This window comes from Ctenopharyngodon idella, chromosome 6 (genome assembly GCF_019924925.1).
Source record: "Ctenopharyngodon idella isolate HZGC_01 chromosome 6, HZGC01, whole genome shotgun sequence".
NCBI classification, from domain to species: domain Eukaryota; kingdom Metazoa; phylum Chordata; class Actinopteri; order Cypriniformes; family Xenocyprididae; genus Ctenopharyngodon; species Ctenopharyngodon idella.
In genome coordinates, this window is record NC_067225.1 from 28,615,191 (window position 1) to 28,632,662 (window position 17,472).

Here is a 17,472-nt window from a genome sequence, read left to right on the forward strand (position 1 = left end):
GAAATAAAAACATTTTTGTTTTTTAAGAACATTTTATATACATTTTGCATATAAAACACGCATGCTGCCGAAACAGAAAGTAGAGAAGTATGTTAATAAAACAGTATGGCAGAATGCTATTCCGAAATTGTCAGAGATTTTGTCAAGATGAAACCATCTCTGAAACCAATTATATCAAATATCTACAGTACAAATAACATGAAAGGGAAATTAATAAAACACAAATATATCTTCCATATAAAAGTAATAAGCATAATTGTTTCCTGACCTAATAAGATGGCTGATGTCAAGGCTGTGATATTTAACTGAATATTTAGTTTAGTGGCGATTGGACTAAACACACACACACACACACACACACACACACACACACACACACACACACACACACACACACACACACAGCCTTAAACCTTTCTCTTTACAGTTATTACTTGAAAATATTTGGCTTGTGTTACTTCAGAATACTATGTCATTAAAATTTAATGTAAAATTTGAAAAAGAATAAATACATAAGCTGCCTGACATTACATGGGAAAAGCAATTACAGAACAAGGCCAACCACAGGAACATCCTTCAGCATAATCACTCTTTTAGCATCAGGTGCTCGTTCAAACTAGCCCTTTCAATTCTACAACTAAAAAGTGGTTTGCAAAAGATTCTGCAGAGGTTAAAAGGTTTCCTCTTTTGGTTTACAAATGTTCACAAGAGCATGAATATATCAAGCATTATGTTTTTCAAATGTGAATCACTGTGAACTGTCTGCAAGCTTCAGTTTCTGAAGAATTCAATCACAGAAAAAAAAATCAAATCATACCCTACAACCAATGCTTCTCCTACCTCATTTGCATGCAATTGTTTGCTCTGGACCAACAGACAGTGAAATAAGCACAGCCAAACACACACACATACCAGCACTAGAGTTTGCAGTTAAGCTATTAAAATGCCTGGAGAGACAAAATCATAGCCAAATGCCAATCAAAAAGATTTCCTGTTGACAAAATCAGGACACAACAAAAAGCATCATCAAAAGTGCTCCACATTGATTTATCCTAAAGACCAGACCATATGATGTTTTTTTTTTAATGTTAAAATATTATCCAATTCGTAGTAGGGGTGGGGGGGGTAATCTATTCACATATGAATCGTGATTCTATCTTCTACTGATTATAATTTTAAAATCAAGTTTTAGTTTTAAGTTTTAATTTAATTTTTATTAAATTAAAATTATTGTCTCTCTCTCTCTCTCTCTAATGCAAATGCAAAACACCCCACATGCAAAGCATCTGTTGTCTTCAAAATCTTTCCACAAACAGTAGCAACATGGGATGATATCGTCCACAGACACAGCTGCTACTGACATTCTGCACACGCTGTGAGACACGAAAACAGAGACAGGAGCAGCAGTGCAGGGATCAGAAGACCAGTAAGCATTATTACAGTTATCTTCATAACTGCTTAATTTCACTCATACGGATTCAGATGCTAAAATTTTTTAGTCAGTCAACATAAACTGGCATTCACAACCCATTTTATTTTCATAAAAAAATAAGTTAGAGAATGATAGAAAGGAGTACAGAAACTGAGAGACAGAATTATAAATCGAAAGCAACACATTATTGTGACATGAGTCTTTGGCCCAACCCTGGTCTTCTTCTCTGAGCAGCTCTGTACTTTAAGCCCAGCGCCCCAGATGTCTGCAGGGGCCCGGTGTGTCCCCTTGAGGACCTCTATTTAAATCTTTCACACTGAGAAATCATTACTCACATTGTGCTTGGGGTGTCCCTACTGACCCCAGCACAATGACTAATAGACTGTTTTACTGAGCCTGTCTTTTTACCCCAGAGGAGCAGCAGAGAACAAGAGAAAGAGAGGAAATAAATAACCATGTAATATCTCAGTAGATTAGTCCCAATGACAATTATATATTCAACGCCCTCCTTCTGAAGTCTCTTTCACACACACACATGCAGCAGACCAATGAATTTGAAATATTTGATATTAATATTCATATGTTATTTTCTTGATGATAAGATCCTTCATTCTTAATCTATTAACATTACTAATTACTAATTATTATTAGATAGAGACACAGACAGACAGACAGATAGATAGATAGATAGATAGATAGATAATGTTCACAAAATTGTGTTACTTTTTGGGAGATAATAAGAACACTTCCAATTGCTTTTTAAACACCCCATGGCACTAACAATGCAGAGGTCATGGCTTCAATCTCTAGGGAAAACACAAACTAGCAAAATATACCTTGAAGCAACTGCACAAGCTGCTCTGCTATAAATGTGCCATTCATCTATACTGTTTTGTAATGAATGTCTATTTGTTTTTACACATTAATGCTTTCCATATTGTCTTGAGAAATTTGATTTCAGATAACCTCCTGGATAACAGTGACGGCATTTACTAAAGATTACTATCTGTACGCTCCAAAGACATCTGACATTAAGAATCTTACAAAAGCACATTACCTTTAATGGACAAGAAAGTACAAGTTTGCTTTGTGTAATACCTTGAGTTGTAGTGGTGCTATCCAACTATATGTCTACAGTGACATAAACTATTTTTATAACCTCTGCCTTATCCAATCTATCATCTTTACCACCCACATCACCTCATTTCTTCAAGGTCGACAGACATCATCAGCTCTCGTCAAGAGCACGATCACACATCTCATCTTCAAACCATATAGTGTCACCTAAAGACTGCAAGGTTCAATATGTTTCACGTAAACAATTTAGTGCAAGTAATTCATTGATTTTTACTTCAGAAATCAGAAATTTGCACCAATTATATAGACAATTTAAGCCACAAACTACAAAGTGAACACAACGGCCAATCAGAGGTGTTTATGAATCCACTCAACAGTGCTCAAAACATCATATTTTAAAATTTCAGTATCGACTTGGTATCAAAGTCAGTACTTTTGATAAAACTAATCCAAATAAGTATCCATATGTCATGTTATTATATATAATATTATGGTAGCTTTACAATGGGCAGGATTGTGTGAACACAGTCATCTTACTTTTCTTAGTGGGGCGTTGTGGCATTGACTGGCTAATGGTTAGTGAGTTAGACTTGTAACCTGAAGGTCAGGGGTTTGATTCTCCAAACCCGAAGGCCGTAGGTTTGACTCTCAAATACCTGAGGTGCCATTGAGCAAGGGACCTAATGCCCAATTACTCCCCAAATGCCACAGTGAATGGCTGCCCACTGCTCCTAATGTGTGTGCACCAACTTGGATGGTATGGGTTGTCATACTTGGCCTTCACGTTACTTCACTTTCACTTAGGATCTCAATTTAAGTTTGCACCCGTTTAAAGTAAAACTCACTCTTAATAACAAAACATCATTATCTAATCAAATGGACAAATTCAAACAGCTGCAAGAGTATCAATCTCAATCTAAACCACTTCTATGGGAATGAAAAGGAATTCCAAGCAATTCCAAGTCAATCTTTTGGAGGAGATGAATCTGTCGGTCTAAAAAAAAAAATGGTATTATTATGTTTATTAAACCAACTGCATCCTGAAGGCCAACAAATTGACTTGTCTAAGGTGATTCAACAAAATATTACAACATGACCTACTGGCTCAAGACTTAAACTCCTTTGATTCATTTCCAGAGGCACTGGGAATCCCAAAGCAATGAATTCAAAGCAATCCCTGCTGGAAAGGCAGGCCAGGATCCTGGAAATCAGAAGAGAACGTCTGACACAACTGCTCTAGATAAAAGCACCTGTTCTATCTGTACGAAAGAAAAATCAACTGGAGCGCACTCAAACACATTTCATTCAAACATGGTGTTTTATTTATAATCCTAGTCAGATTTTTATCATCAAATTTTTATATTCACAATTAAAGTTTGAAAATAATATTTTTTATATATCAGTCTTTTTTTTTTTAATTTATGATGATAAATTCTGGTGGTTCTCTAAAGAAAAACATCCAAAAACTGTTAACCAAAAAAAAAAAAAAGGTAAATAAAAACGATTTTTATAATTCATTACATTTGTGCTAGAAATTCTTGAAATGTTATACCATAAGCTAAGTTATTAAGATTATTAAAATGCAAATGCAAAAATATTAAAAATGCACATTTTTATTGTTGTAGTCTAAGGTCTTTTTAGTCATTGTGCCACAATTTGACAAATATTAAAAACTGCTTCTGCTTATTGATTATTGGGCAGAAAAATAATCCCCTTACAAACACTTGGGAATAAGGTCTCTAGTGTTCCACTAACCTGCTGTGCAGCTGTAAACTCCAGACAACGGCTTTGAATATGATTTAATCACAGCTGGGAGGATCTAAGACCAATTTCAGAGAGAATCCCCCTGACCAAAAGTGTACAACAGTTTTTATAGAATAAGTGTATAGCAAAGGTGGCATGATTCATTACATTATTTTCTCTGATATGATTGGTTCTTCTTATGTAAAATTCTCTGTTACTAGGTAAAAGCAAATTTGTATTGAGTTTGTTGCTAGGGTCATGAAGTTAAAAATATATGTATGTATGTATGTATATATATATATATATATATATATATATATATATATAATCAGATAACTGTCTAGCTTACTTGTTATATTCAGACAGCATCTAGTTTTGTTTCCTCTTTTTGTTATATTCAAACTCATATTCAGACACACTTTGGCTTGTGTTGGGGACATTTAGTTAAAAAGAATACAAAGGTTAATCCTGCAAGAAAAATACATTTTAGTTATGATTAATTAACAGTTTCACTGAAATATTTGCATACTGAATTACAATTTGGGTGCATACAAAACTGCATACTTTCCTACAATATAGTAGGCAAAAAACAGTATGTTTCAGATGCAGCCAAAGTCTTCTTTCTTGTATTTATTTGCATACTGAATTGTGATTGGTCCTAATTCAGACAGCTGCCTTTTAACAATCAGTATCCTTAGAAAAGCTCTGAACAACTTAAAAGGCATATAGTTCATCATAACATCATAATATACATCATACACCCACTATATTGCTAAATCTACACGATTTCTCATATCAACAGAAAAATATACCGGGGTATATTCTCTTGAGACTCCCCCGCTTCAGAGCGGTCATGGTTAATGATATGCTAAAGCCCGCCAGCACGTTGATGTGATTGGCTACAAGGTAGTTTGTGATGTCACATGGTTTGTCTTAAAGCATATTAAAAACACCACAGACATATAAACAACATGATTTTCATCACTTTAACACTATTGTTTTTCTGCCTTGTACTGCACTGGTATTTCCTTCAGGAAATGCAAATCTATAGTAGCTGTTGTTGTTGTTGCTGTAATAAATGTATCCCACAGAGTCATTTCACAAAGTCCAACAGCAATGTTCTGTGAAAACTCTAATAAGATGGTGCTATAAGAAGTAAATTGTGTGGGATTTTACAACAACACAGAATTGAAAGAACATCTCAGTCCTACAGAAGTGGTTCTGATCACAAGAGGCATAGATGTTGTGTCTTGGGCCTGCAGGAAACATTCACTCTCCTACTTCCAATCACTCTCTCCACAGAGAGTACACTCTACATCCTTGGCCTTGATTGCCCTTGCTGAAAATACTTGCTGCCTGGTGCCCTCAACACATAAACGTGTCCTTGTCCCAAACTATTAGCATTTTTATTTATTTATTTATTTATTTTGCAAGCATATTCAATCCAGCGCACCTCAGCATTAGATGTTTGAGTGTTTTTTTCCCCCAAAACTAACCAATTTCAACCTTTCATTTGTATGAAATCCATCTTGGGAACTTTTTCTCATGTCTTCATAATTTATTTTTGCTAATAATACAATGCCTTGTATACTTACATTTCATAAGGATTCAATATTAGAATATAAAAATCCATAAAAAAAGATTTTTTTTTAAATGTCTCCATAGCTACTTTTTTTTTTTTTTTTTTTTTTGAGTAATCAACTTTTACATTTTTCTATTACAAATTAAATTCTTCTAACTCAGTATAGTTTGTTGGTTGAACACAATTTCATTTGAAATTGTCATGACTAAAAATAACCGATGCAAACTGTTGCATTATTTTTGTTTGTTTTTTTACATACAGTTTTTTACATTGTTCAAAGTTATATATACACGCACATTATATATATATATATATATATATATATATATATATATACACACACAGTATATAAACATACATACACACACATTAGTTAAATCAAATATATTTGTGCACTTTGTGTAATACTTCTGTAAACCATTGATTATTTCGCTTTATGCAAAATGAATAAAGTACATCAAATTAGATTGATGTAAATTGATTGATGAATTCAAACTGACATCACATTGCAAAAAAAAAAATGGACACAGTATTATGGACAGTATTTTTAATTGCATGAGGCTGATTTTGAGTAGACAGCATTCAGGTTCACAGAAACTCCATGTTTTTAAAAGGACACACATTATCCCTTCCTCATAGATTCTGCTCAATTACCGTTCAGCTTTGCCCTTTCACCCATTTATTTCTCGCCTATAACCGGGCCTAAAACCTACAACAGAATTGAACTTTTAGCCTTGGCCAGCAGCTACACTGAACAGTCAATCCTCCTCCACTCGCTCTGACTAATCTAATAGTGTTATTTTTCTGTAGTGGAAAGCGCTGCGGGGTCATTAGACTTGTGAGATGGGGAAAAAGCCAACAATCAGCAAATAGCTTTAGGAACTCTTGCCCTCTGTGGCATCTCAACAGCTGTCCACCACTTTAACCAGACGGACCGCAGAATAATGCTAGCCACAGGCGGAGTGTTAGAGAAAGAGCACAAGGAAAGAAACAGGAGGGAGAGATGAGGAGGAATAGAGGATGAAAGAGTGTGATAAAGGAGATGGAGAAGGTGAGAGAGTGAGGGAGAGAGAGAGAGAGAGAGAGAGGAATGGGGGAAGCAGATAAGAGACGCTGAGGGGACAGAAGGGAGGGTGAACACAGGCGATAAAGGGGTGGAAGACCCAGGGCATTGGACAAACACCAAATATATATCTCACTACAGGCTCAAGTAAGATTCGGTAACTTCTTATAGTTACACATTATAAAATGTTAAAGACAGTTAGAGAAAAGCTAATGACAGTTCATTGACATATTTTGAGATGGGATTTTTGAAATGTTATGTGAACAGGTATTAAGGATGTTAACAGCAGTTAATACTGAATATGCCCAAAAATGCAATGAATATAAACTGGTTTATGCTTCAAAATAATTTTTAAAGGAATGATTTCTAATCACAAATTTTAAATATCTCTGATTCCAAACCCAAATGAATTTATCTTCTGTTAAACACAAAGCAAGCTTCCAGCTGCTCTTATCCAAACAACCAAAGTGAAAGGAACAGGCTCCAAAAAAGGACAAAAAGAACCAGAAAAGTAGTCTATACTGCACTATATTTCAAGCTTTCTGAAGTTCCATTGCTTTGTCTGAGAATGAAACATAAAATTTAGGATATTGGCTGAAAATCTTCTTCCTCATTGTTCTCATTTTTTCTTCCTCATTTGTGCTCGAGTTCAATTCAAAACAATGACACTGATGTCAAATCATGTACCGCCAATCATACTGTGGGGCTTTTAGAGCTTTTTGTGTCCTTTTCAGAGCTTAACAGCACAAATTAAATGGGGGAAAAAGCGGTTCAGACATTTTGCAAAACATCTAATTGTGTGGTCCACGAAATAAAGATAGGTTTGGAACAACATGAGGGTGAGAAAATGATCAATACTATTCCTTTAACACAATGGGAAAAGCATCATCATCACAGTTTGAGCCCTTATAATAAAGCAGAGATGCTGAACACTTGACTGAATCACAATGGCAGGCTCAAAACAGCAAGTTTCCTTTGAGCGTTTCTCTCAAAATTCCTCTCATCTCTGTCCACAAAAAGCAGCATGGTTCATTTTTAATGGCAAGCTAGCTTCTCAAATATTCTACTTCACACACCTAAAAGAAGGAAGCTTTTCTTTCAGCACCAACCGAGTGTCCGAGTTAAATTATAAGGAAAGACAAAATAAAGCTCCGAATAAAAACTTGTCATGGAAAATTTGGGGAAGCATTTAAACATTTAGTCTAACCGGACATGTTAATGACTTGCACAACAGTTCATTCACATAACATAAAACACATACCTAATATAAATTCAACTGCTCCAGCGTGGCATTAAGGAAAAGACATGCAACTTTAACATCATTGCAGAAAATAAGCATAAAGCATCATAAAGTGATATGGCTTACAAGCAGTTGTGTGGAATCCCACTCAGATGATGCTGGGACAGGTGTAGTCTTCGAGGCAAGGTTGGTTGGTGTACCTAATGGCTGTTGTTCGAAATAGTGCTAAAATAGCGAAATTGTAAGGTTTGAGAAAAAAATGAACGGATGCCTAGGTTTGTTAGTGAACTGCAGTGCAAATAAACAAAATATGTTTGAGCTCTGTCCTCTCAGAGATGCCAGTGAGAAATGAACGCGGTGCGTTTCCTCTTTCAAAGAAACAAACCGAGGCTACAGTACAGAACGACCGAGTCACGTGATCATCACTCCTCACTGTCTCACCGCGCGCGGGCAACACAATGAACACATTTTCCTATCTGCTGACGATTTTGATATATGTTCTGGGGATATATTGATTATTTTTATTAAAAAATACTAAACTGTTTGTATTTTTATGTTTGTACATCTTACATTAATTACGTGGAATATTTGTACTTTTGAAAATGTATTTGTCACATTGCATTATTTTTTAAGTTAAAAAGCTTACAGATGATTAAAATCTGAATAAAAATTAACTTGGTGACCAGTCACAGCTGAAAATACACTGTCCCTATATATGGGTCAGTTAGGGAACTTTATATTAAGTTCTTAATACGTTTAAAAATGATGTTCATAAAATGTTCATAACAATTTCATATAGGCTATTTATCATATATTGTTTGTGGGGCTTAAAGTCAAAATTGTCTTGCTGTAAATGACTACAGATTGTAAAAAAAGAAAAAAAGTCTCACTAAAACTCAAAAAATTTAAGCAATTTTGTTTTGAAGTAGGCTATTCAAAGTCAGTCTGGCCAACATGCAGGAAGCCATTTTGTTGTCATTTGACAGGAAAACTCTGTTTCAAGGTTAAGATGAAGTTTTATGAAAATAAATAAATTAATAAAACATATTTTGACCTATTTTATGAACTAACATGTTAGGTCAAATGCATTAAAAAACATCAGAAAACTTTTTTTTTTTTTTTTTTTTTTTTGAAAACAATGATTTAGTTAAGTGTATATTCTGCATTCAAGGTGCAGTATCTGAGTAAATTTATATTCAAGGAAAGTTTTTGAGTAGTGTTTTCTTGACAGTTACATCATTTGACCTTTTCGTTAAAAGTTGTTAAATCAAGATGTAGAAAATTGTACACACTTTTGCTTTTAAAGTATGAAACCAGCATGAATGCAAAGATACAAAGATTTTCAAGGGTGTGGACAACCATTATAATGAAATTATCTATTAAAATTTTTTTTTTTGTTCCTGAATCCCTTCAAATGTATTTACATAAATCCCAGATGCTAGAAATAATTGGTGCTCACAATTCTCTCATTACAATGTGAATGTTTTCAAACACAAGAACCATTTATAGTTCACTCTCATAGTCACTAACACATTTTTTAACCCATGAGGAAACAACTCACTCTGATGTATAATTATGTTCTCACCAACTACTCTTGGTCCATCGAGCAACAGCTAAGAGGCTCTTAACTACCGCACACAGAAACCCATTATTAATGGCATTGCAGTTGTCATCTCTGCCACAACCATCAGTCGCTGCATGTGCAACACACTTTTTTCCATTAAAATTGGAGACCCTGTGTGAGAAAGAATTTGCTGCTGACTGTCTCTTTGTCTGTTAAATACATGCAAAAGAGCCTCCGGCAATGAAATCTCTGCTCATGTTGTGGCACCAATTAGCAAGCTTTACTGCCAGCCTAATTGAAGCATAATTACTAGGTTTGTTCAGTTCTGGGTAAATTTAAAACCAACACACCAGAAAAAGAACAAAGGTAATGTATGCCACAATTAACATTTGCAAAGTCTACTCAAATGTGTGCACCATTGTCCAGTTGTGCTGCTGGCTCAGGAAAAATAGCACCCCGGGTTTCAGTTTTGCCAAGAGAGAGAACAAATCCAGGATTTTATTCTCAACTGAATCCCACAGAGATATCTGCCCTACAGCATCCTCCGCATCCGCATTTGTTCATTTTCAAGCATGTGTATTTTTAGTGTTTGCTTGTGACATTATGTAGATATAGGTGTGTTGAGGATCCATCAGAGAACTGACAGATAAACCGACCATCCAACCAACAATAAACACATAATATTCTTTCACAATCTGTGAGATTTTGTGTATCTCTTTGGCAGTCTGCCACCTCCTCTGTGCTCCCACACACACAGGTAATTTTGGAGCTGTGTGTAGGCAGCCTGGTCCAGATTTCTAATCATAGTAAGATCCAGATCAATAGGTGCCTGTAAGATGGAGTTTGCAGCCGAGAGCAGCTCTAGGAAAACAAAGCAATGAATACATGCTGTGGAGAGGAGACTAGAGAAATAAATAGAAGGATGTGTGGGGAAATTGAGTCATTCAAGAGCTTAGTATTAAAGGGTTAGTTCATACAAAAATGAAAATTATGTCATTAATTACTCACCCTTGTGTCGTTCCAAACCTGTAAGACCTTCGTTCATCTTCGAAACACAGATTAAGATATTTTTAATGAAATCCAAGAGCTCTCTGACCCCTCTATAGACAGCAACTTAATTACCACTTTCAAGGCCCAGAAAGGTATTAAAGACATTGTTAAAACAGTCCAAACAAAAATAACAACTTTATTCAACAATTTTTTCTGTTTATGTTGCAAACACAGTGCAGCGCTTCCAGGTTCTATGTCAGAACGCCGACTCAGTATTGGCCAACGCTGATCACGTGAGCAGCATGACATATGCGTGTGATGCTGACGCAGGAGCTGGCCAATAATGAGTCGCCGTTCTGACGTAGAACCTGGAAGCGCTCCACTGTGGTTGGCATAGGAGAATGACAGGGAAGAAAAGAAATTGTTGAATAAAGTCGTTATTTTTGTTTAGTTTTAACTAAACAACCTTAAAATTAAGGTTAAACCACTGCAGTCACATGGCCAATTTTAACAATATCTTTACTACCTTTCTGGGCCTTGAAAGTTGTGTTAAATTGCTATCTATGGAGGAGTCAGATTTCATCAAAAATATGTTAATTTGTGTTTAGAAGATGAACGAAGATCTTACGGGATTGGAACAATATGAGGGTGACAGAATTTTCATTTTTGGGTGAACTAACCCTTTAAATGATTGCTTATGCAAGTTGAGGAGAGAAACTCTCAAAATGATCAATTCAGACCCAACTGTCAACAGTCAAATCACAACTCTGCAATGTGTATTATTATATATAATAATATGTAAGTTTGTAAGTATGTAATAAAACAGATTATTGAAGCATTTTTTTTTCTTTCTACTTCAAAATGTCACATATAACTCATTGCCATTTCTTTGTAATTATTTGTGAAATTTACTAGCAATTTCTGATTGAAAATAGTTTCAAAGTAAATCCTATACATTCCTGCAGCTCAAACTGTAGCACATGGTGCTTGCAACGCCAGTGTTTGATTCACAGGAAATGCATGCATTGATCCAAGATCTTTTTTATATATATATATATATATTTGCCTTTATTGGATAGACAGCCAAGGAGCGATAGGAGAGAGGGGCAAAGGATCGGGAAAGAACTCGAGCCGGGACTCGAACTCTGGTTGCCCGAAGCACTGTTGTGCTTTTTGTTGTAGCGCTGCCCACAAGCTAAGACAATTCATATGATCTTGTAATTGATCTTGTATGATATGATCTTTTAATTGTTGCACATGATTAGTGTAAAGTGTGTGTATGACTTAAAACAACAAACTGTGAGTCTTTAAATGTGCACACAATGGCTGCATCCGAAATTGCATACTCTCTTGAGTAGCCACTTATTTTGAATAAGTACTTACTTTGCGAGTGCTAAAATAAGTATGTATGTATATGAAGGTGCATAGAATGAATGTAATTGAGACGTACTACATTCGCCAGATTGTCAATGTCATGTGACCTACCAGTGTCAGTTGCATCGCTTCACTGCCATTCATAAATCCTTTCCCGTGGCCTCATGGGATAGTAAAGTGTCCACTGTATGCACACTTCAGAATCTCGCCGGAAGTAGTAGGTCATCCGGGTACTTTTTGCCTACTCTTTTATGAATACTGTGAATTCGGACATACTTTTGTCACATACTGTTTTACGCCTACAATATAGTAGGGAAGTACAATACAGTTTTTAGACGCAGCTGATTAAAACCATTCTGCTTTAGTGTACACTTGACCTTACCTGCCAATCCTTCAGAAAATTCTGGATATATTTTGCCCTTAGGTATTTGTGCATCTTTTTACTGTGGCAGAATGCACCAGTGAGGACTGATATGACACATAAGGGATGCCAGCGAGGTTTCACCTTGGATTCAGCCTGACTGATTTCCCACCTCACTATAAATAGCAAGTGAACAACTCCCTTGAAGCACCAGTATGGGCCTTATCTCCAGCAGATTCAATCAGCAATCATTTGTACCTTACAAAAAAAGTAAGTACCTTAAAAAAAATTCCATTGGTGCATGCCCATACAAAACTCGCAGACACAATGTGATGGTTGTTAGGAAATTGCTATGCAGTTGCTAACGTGTTTGCATTGTTTTTAGCTAAGGTGTTCTGGGTGGTTGCTAGGATGGTTGTTACTCTTCTAGTCTAAAGAGCCCTTCCCCAAGGCTCTGTGATTGATATGCCTCATAGTCTGGTGGTCTTTTTCACTCGTTTTTTTGTCGGAAAGGCAAAAATGAAGTAATAATACATGCACCTTTCCTTAACAAACCATATAATTTAATGCCTCATTCATGTCTGTAGCACAAAAGGTGTAACTTTGATTGATTCAATACATGGGCAATTATAATTACTCTATTCCTTGTCTGTGCATAAGCATGTGCATGTGCAACATATGGGAACTGTGTTACAACACAAATGATTTGACACTGTGTAAAATCCATGAGCTGCCCTTACTTTCACATTTTATTTCATACAACCTGGAGGGTGGTTAAATTGCCCACAAGCAATGGAGAGCACACACTCTATACAGTGACCCAGAATGCACTGCAGGGACATAAGAGCCCACTTTAGTTTCAAAATGAGATAATTGGGCCAATGAGAAAAGCTCCAGTAGAGGTAATGACCTTCAGTCCCAGAGCATGGTCACATCAGAGTGCAATAATCAGTGAGATGCACTATAGACTTTGTGACCTGAATCTACACACAGCCTGCTTGTTAGTGGAGCTGTTACTAAACAGACAGACAGAGTGAGTGAGAGTGAGGCACATGATGATGTCTCTGGGAGTCACACTAGGATGTTTTCTTAACCTTTTGACAGCTTCATTAAGAGTTTTTATAGGGAATATAAATGGGGGGGGGGGGGGGGGGGGGTAATTACATATGCGTAAATGATGAGATAATTTAAACAATAAATACATTTAAAACAATACTTGTAAAAGAATTTGTTTAGAGACAGCATAAATGCAATCCAATAATTGGCTTCATCTAGCCTAGATATTAGCAATATTGTCATATGAACAACTAGTCTGTAAAGTGATTTTAATCTTTTTTTAAAGGTAGCTAATTGCGAGTTTATATCTCACAATTGCAAGTTTTAAAGACAGAATTGTGAGATATAAACTCACAATTGTGAGGAAAAAGTAAGAATTGTGAGATAAAAAGTCGCAATTAACTTTTTTTTTTTTAAATTCCGTGGCGGAAACAAGCTTCAAGGTACGTTTTTGATTCAGCAAAAAGAACTGGCTTATATTAGTCCTTCATTTGGGAATTGGACTACACTTATCGTGCTGTAGATTCAAAAGTAGTGCAGGAGTGATACAGATTTTTAGTGATTCTTTCTGTAGGTAACATGCATCAAGTGATTTTGAGTGAGTCATTAGCCCTGTCCCAAATGGAACCGTAAGCCCTTGCGATCTTCCTCCTAGTCCATACTTTTGTGATGTAATGCCGCTCGGTGGTCATTGTAAGACTGCAAGTGCACATGAAGTGTGCCATTAGGACCTTTTCATTCATTCAGCCGATTTATTCAAAACACTGATTCATTCAGGAAAGAAACAAGTTGTGTCTTTATGAGTGAGTCATTGAATCCTTCACTGAACCGATTTTGTTCAAAAACACTAAATCATTCAGGGAATGAAACATTCTATCATCGATCTACCAGCATCACGTATTGCAATGAATCTGCCTTGGCTTTATTTGGAACTATTATTAAAATATGACTCTAATCACTTTATGGCTTCATGACATATGAATTATTTCTGCTCCTTCCCTTAATATTGAAATTCTGAACCTGAATACTCTGATATTTAAATTCAGAACTATGCTGTAGGTAAAGTACCAATCTTTTAAGCTTCTTAATTCACTAAGCTATTTTTTTAGCTTTCTACATCAATATTTATTGTAGTAGGGTTTAAGACTACCACAATGAAAAATTATTAAAATACCTAAAGCATTAAAAGTATTATTTTATTGTACTAAAGTGTATTTTAGGGAAACAAATGCCCTTTACTTGAACATTGGTCATCTGTGTAGGGTTAATCTGTTGGCCTATATGTGCTCTATTTGACAAGGGACTTGTCTATGTGCTTATTTGTGTCCGTGACAAGAGAAATGCAAATACATTATGGTTTCCAGACTAGATTGCATCTTTTCATGGTAGAGTGATTGTGTGACAGAAATATTTTTATCTCCGAAACAGAAAATTGTATATAGACTGTTGACTTCCTGAGAAACAAATTATGCAATATAGCTGTCATAGACTGCTCCTCATTGCTTGGCAAACTAGAAAGATTGACTGTCATTAGGCTGATCACCAGAATGACAGTACAGACTCTGATGAAAAGGGCTCTAGGGAGAGAGAAAGAGAGGGAGGGAAAATTATGAGGGAATATGCAGAATGCCAGGCAGAGAGAAACAAGCAGGCCAAATGGGAAAGACAGAAAACAGATTAATTATTCATCAGTACTCCAAACCTGGTGCAGTCCCTGTGGGGGGTTGTAGTATGGAAATGTTGTGGCATGCTGTCATATGTTTCTTTCAGCCTGAATTCCCCATCATCCTCAACCCTTGACCCAAAGTGTGCTGAGATTAGTAGTAGTTGAGCTCTCAAAGGACCACTACATCCATGCAAAGTGAAGCTATCTTCAATTTCTGTTCTTCCACTTCAGGAAATGAATACCTGGCTTAAATGTATGTACCCAAATATTATGATACAGAGAAGTAATACGTGGGATCAGCTTCTGCTCCAAAGAATTAGCTGGAAATTAATTGACTTGAAAATTTATTTTCAAACACTCAGATAAAACCAGCACAGAAGGAACACTTTCATTTTTGTTGTCTTGTAAAGATGATAATGCTGAAACGACTCATGTCCTTGAATATTGAATGTAAAAGCTTTCTGACTTCAACACTGCTTTACTTTGATATTATGAAAATACTAAACCTGCAGCAGTCTACTTAAATCATGAAGCTGTTTTATTCATTCTTTGAGCTAATTTTCTGATTTAGTTAAATTTATAAATACTTACAAAGATTTGTTGCAATGTAATAGCATCTGCTTGTAAAAAAAACACAGTTCAACTTAAAAACTTAAGTTCAGTTATACTTATATATGAAATTGGCTGTATCATTTCAACTCATTTTTTTTTTTTTTTAAATCTTGCCTAGTTGAATTTATTGAAATTATTAAAAAGTCAGGAAAAGTAACGGAAAAACATATCTTGCCATGACTTGGAAGTACAGAACTATTTCATTAATAATTTTTGTTTGAAATATATATTTTTTAATTTTTATATATGTTTTTAAAATTTAAATTATATTTAAAAATTATTTAAATGATTATTTTTTTATTATTTTATTTAAAAGTATTTGTATTTGTTCAAATTTATTTGTTTGATGATAACTAAGTGGAAATTTTTATCCCAGTCTGGAAAAGTTATAGAATGTTTGGATGAAACACCACATCTTGTTAACAGCTTTCTCGTAATGTTAACAGGGTATCCAATTCGTTTCCATGGAGATGAGAGTGTGATAAACGCAGTCTGTCTTCCTGATTCATCTGTCCATTTGTTTATCCTGCTGTCATTCAACATGTACAAACACTCAAGCCTTTCCACCGTTTTATGATAGTTTAAATCAGCCCATAATGATAGTTCTTGTAATCTGTTTAATAAAGATTCAAGACTTATTATTGCATTCTTATGCATTTGCTTCATCCCACTTTTCTTCATGCACAAAGACCTGCACACGCATACATCCTGCCCTCCCCTTAAAACGCCACGGTTCAGTAGATCAGATTGTATCGATCAGAAGGGTAACGGTCCAGAGAAAGCAGCTCTCTCCCACACTGTCAGGCTGTCTGTGTATGTGTGTAAAATTTATCTCTATGCTTTATTCCCCTGCAGGAGTGCAATTTTTTTTTATCTCCGTCGAAGTGCTGCCCACTTCAGACACTTCACAAATACTGATGTCTCTTTCCACAGGGCTCTAAACCAGCTTAAACCAGCCCCCACAACTTCAAAATCCTCTCAAATGATTATTCAGCAGGTACTGTATATTTCATTATGGCCTACGTTATGTAAAAAATCGAAGAAGCTGATGCAAGATCAAAAACTCAGAATATGCTAATAGAATAACATAAGGGAGATGAAATGTAACGAAAGAGACCCAAGGCTAGGAAGTGGACTGAGTGCTCGAAGAAAGTTTTGAAGTAGCTTTTGAAGTTGTTAGTGGTTCTGATGTCCACTAGAGTAGAGTTGATGTTATAATGAGAATTTGTCTTGCACTTTACACATATCTGTTTTCCAAAACCTATAGTTAGCTGCCTAACATTTTAAGGCATCCTATGATTCGAAGGTGCATTATCACTGCAAAGGAAAGTCCCCGAAGGCTCTGCAAAAAAGTTCAAAATTGTTTAAAAAAAATTAAAACTGGACTATTTTTAAATGGTATTTATATTTGTTGTGTATTTTATGCCTTCTGGAGTGTTGCTTAAAATACATAACAAATATAAACATGTTAAAGCCAAACTTTAAAGGGGACCTATTATTCAAAATTCACTTTTACATTTTGAACATAAATGTGTGTCGGCAGTGTGTGTACACAACCACCCTATAATGGTAAAAATCCACCCACTCCTTTTTATTAATCCCCAAAAATCATAAGCAGTGTTTCAAAATAATCCGTTTGCAGTTTCTGTGCAATGTGATGTCACACTGCACAGGCCCCACCCACGACTGCTGATGGACTCAGCCCTATTAGC

The 17,472-nt window shown here is 35.6% G+C and overlaps 1 protein-coding gene across 3 annotated transcripts in view; it reads right to left on the reverse strand.

Moving 5' to 3' along the window:
* The window catches only part of rap1gapb (RAP1 GTPase activating protein b), an 87,229-nt gene extending 78,675 nt beyond the window's left edge, over positions 1 to 8,554 (reverse strand). For 2 of the 3 annotated variants that reach the window (XM_051896945.1, XM_051896939.1), the window contains exon 1: positions 8,264 to 8,554. The gene's annotated coding sequence lies outside the window, so the exon portion shown is untranslated. The remainder of the gene's footprint in view (positions 1 to 8,263) is intronic. The other variant, XM_051896946.1, reaches the window with a different exon arrangement.
* Positions 8,555 to 17,472: the final 8,918 nt, after the last annotated feature.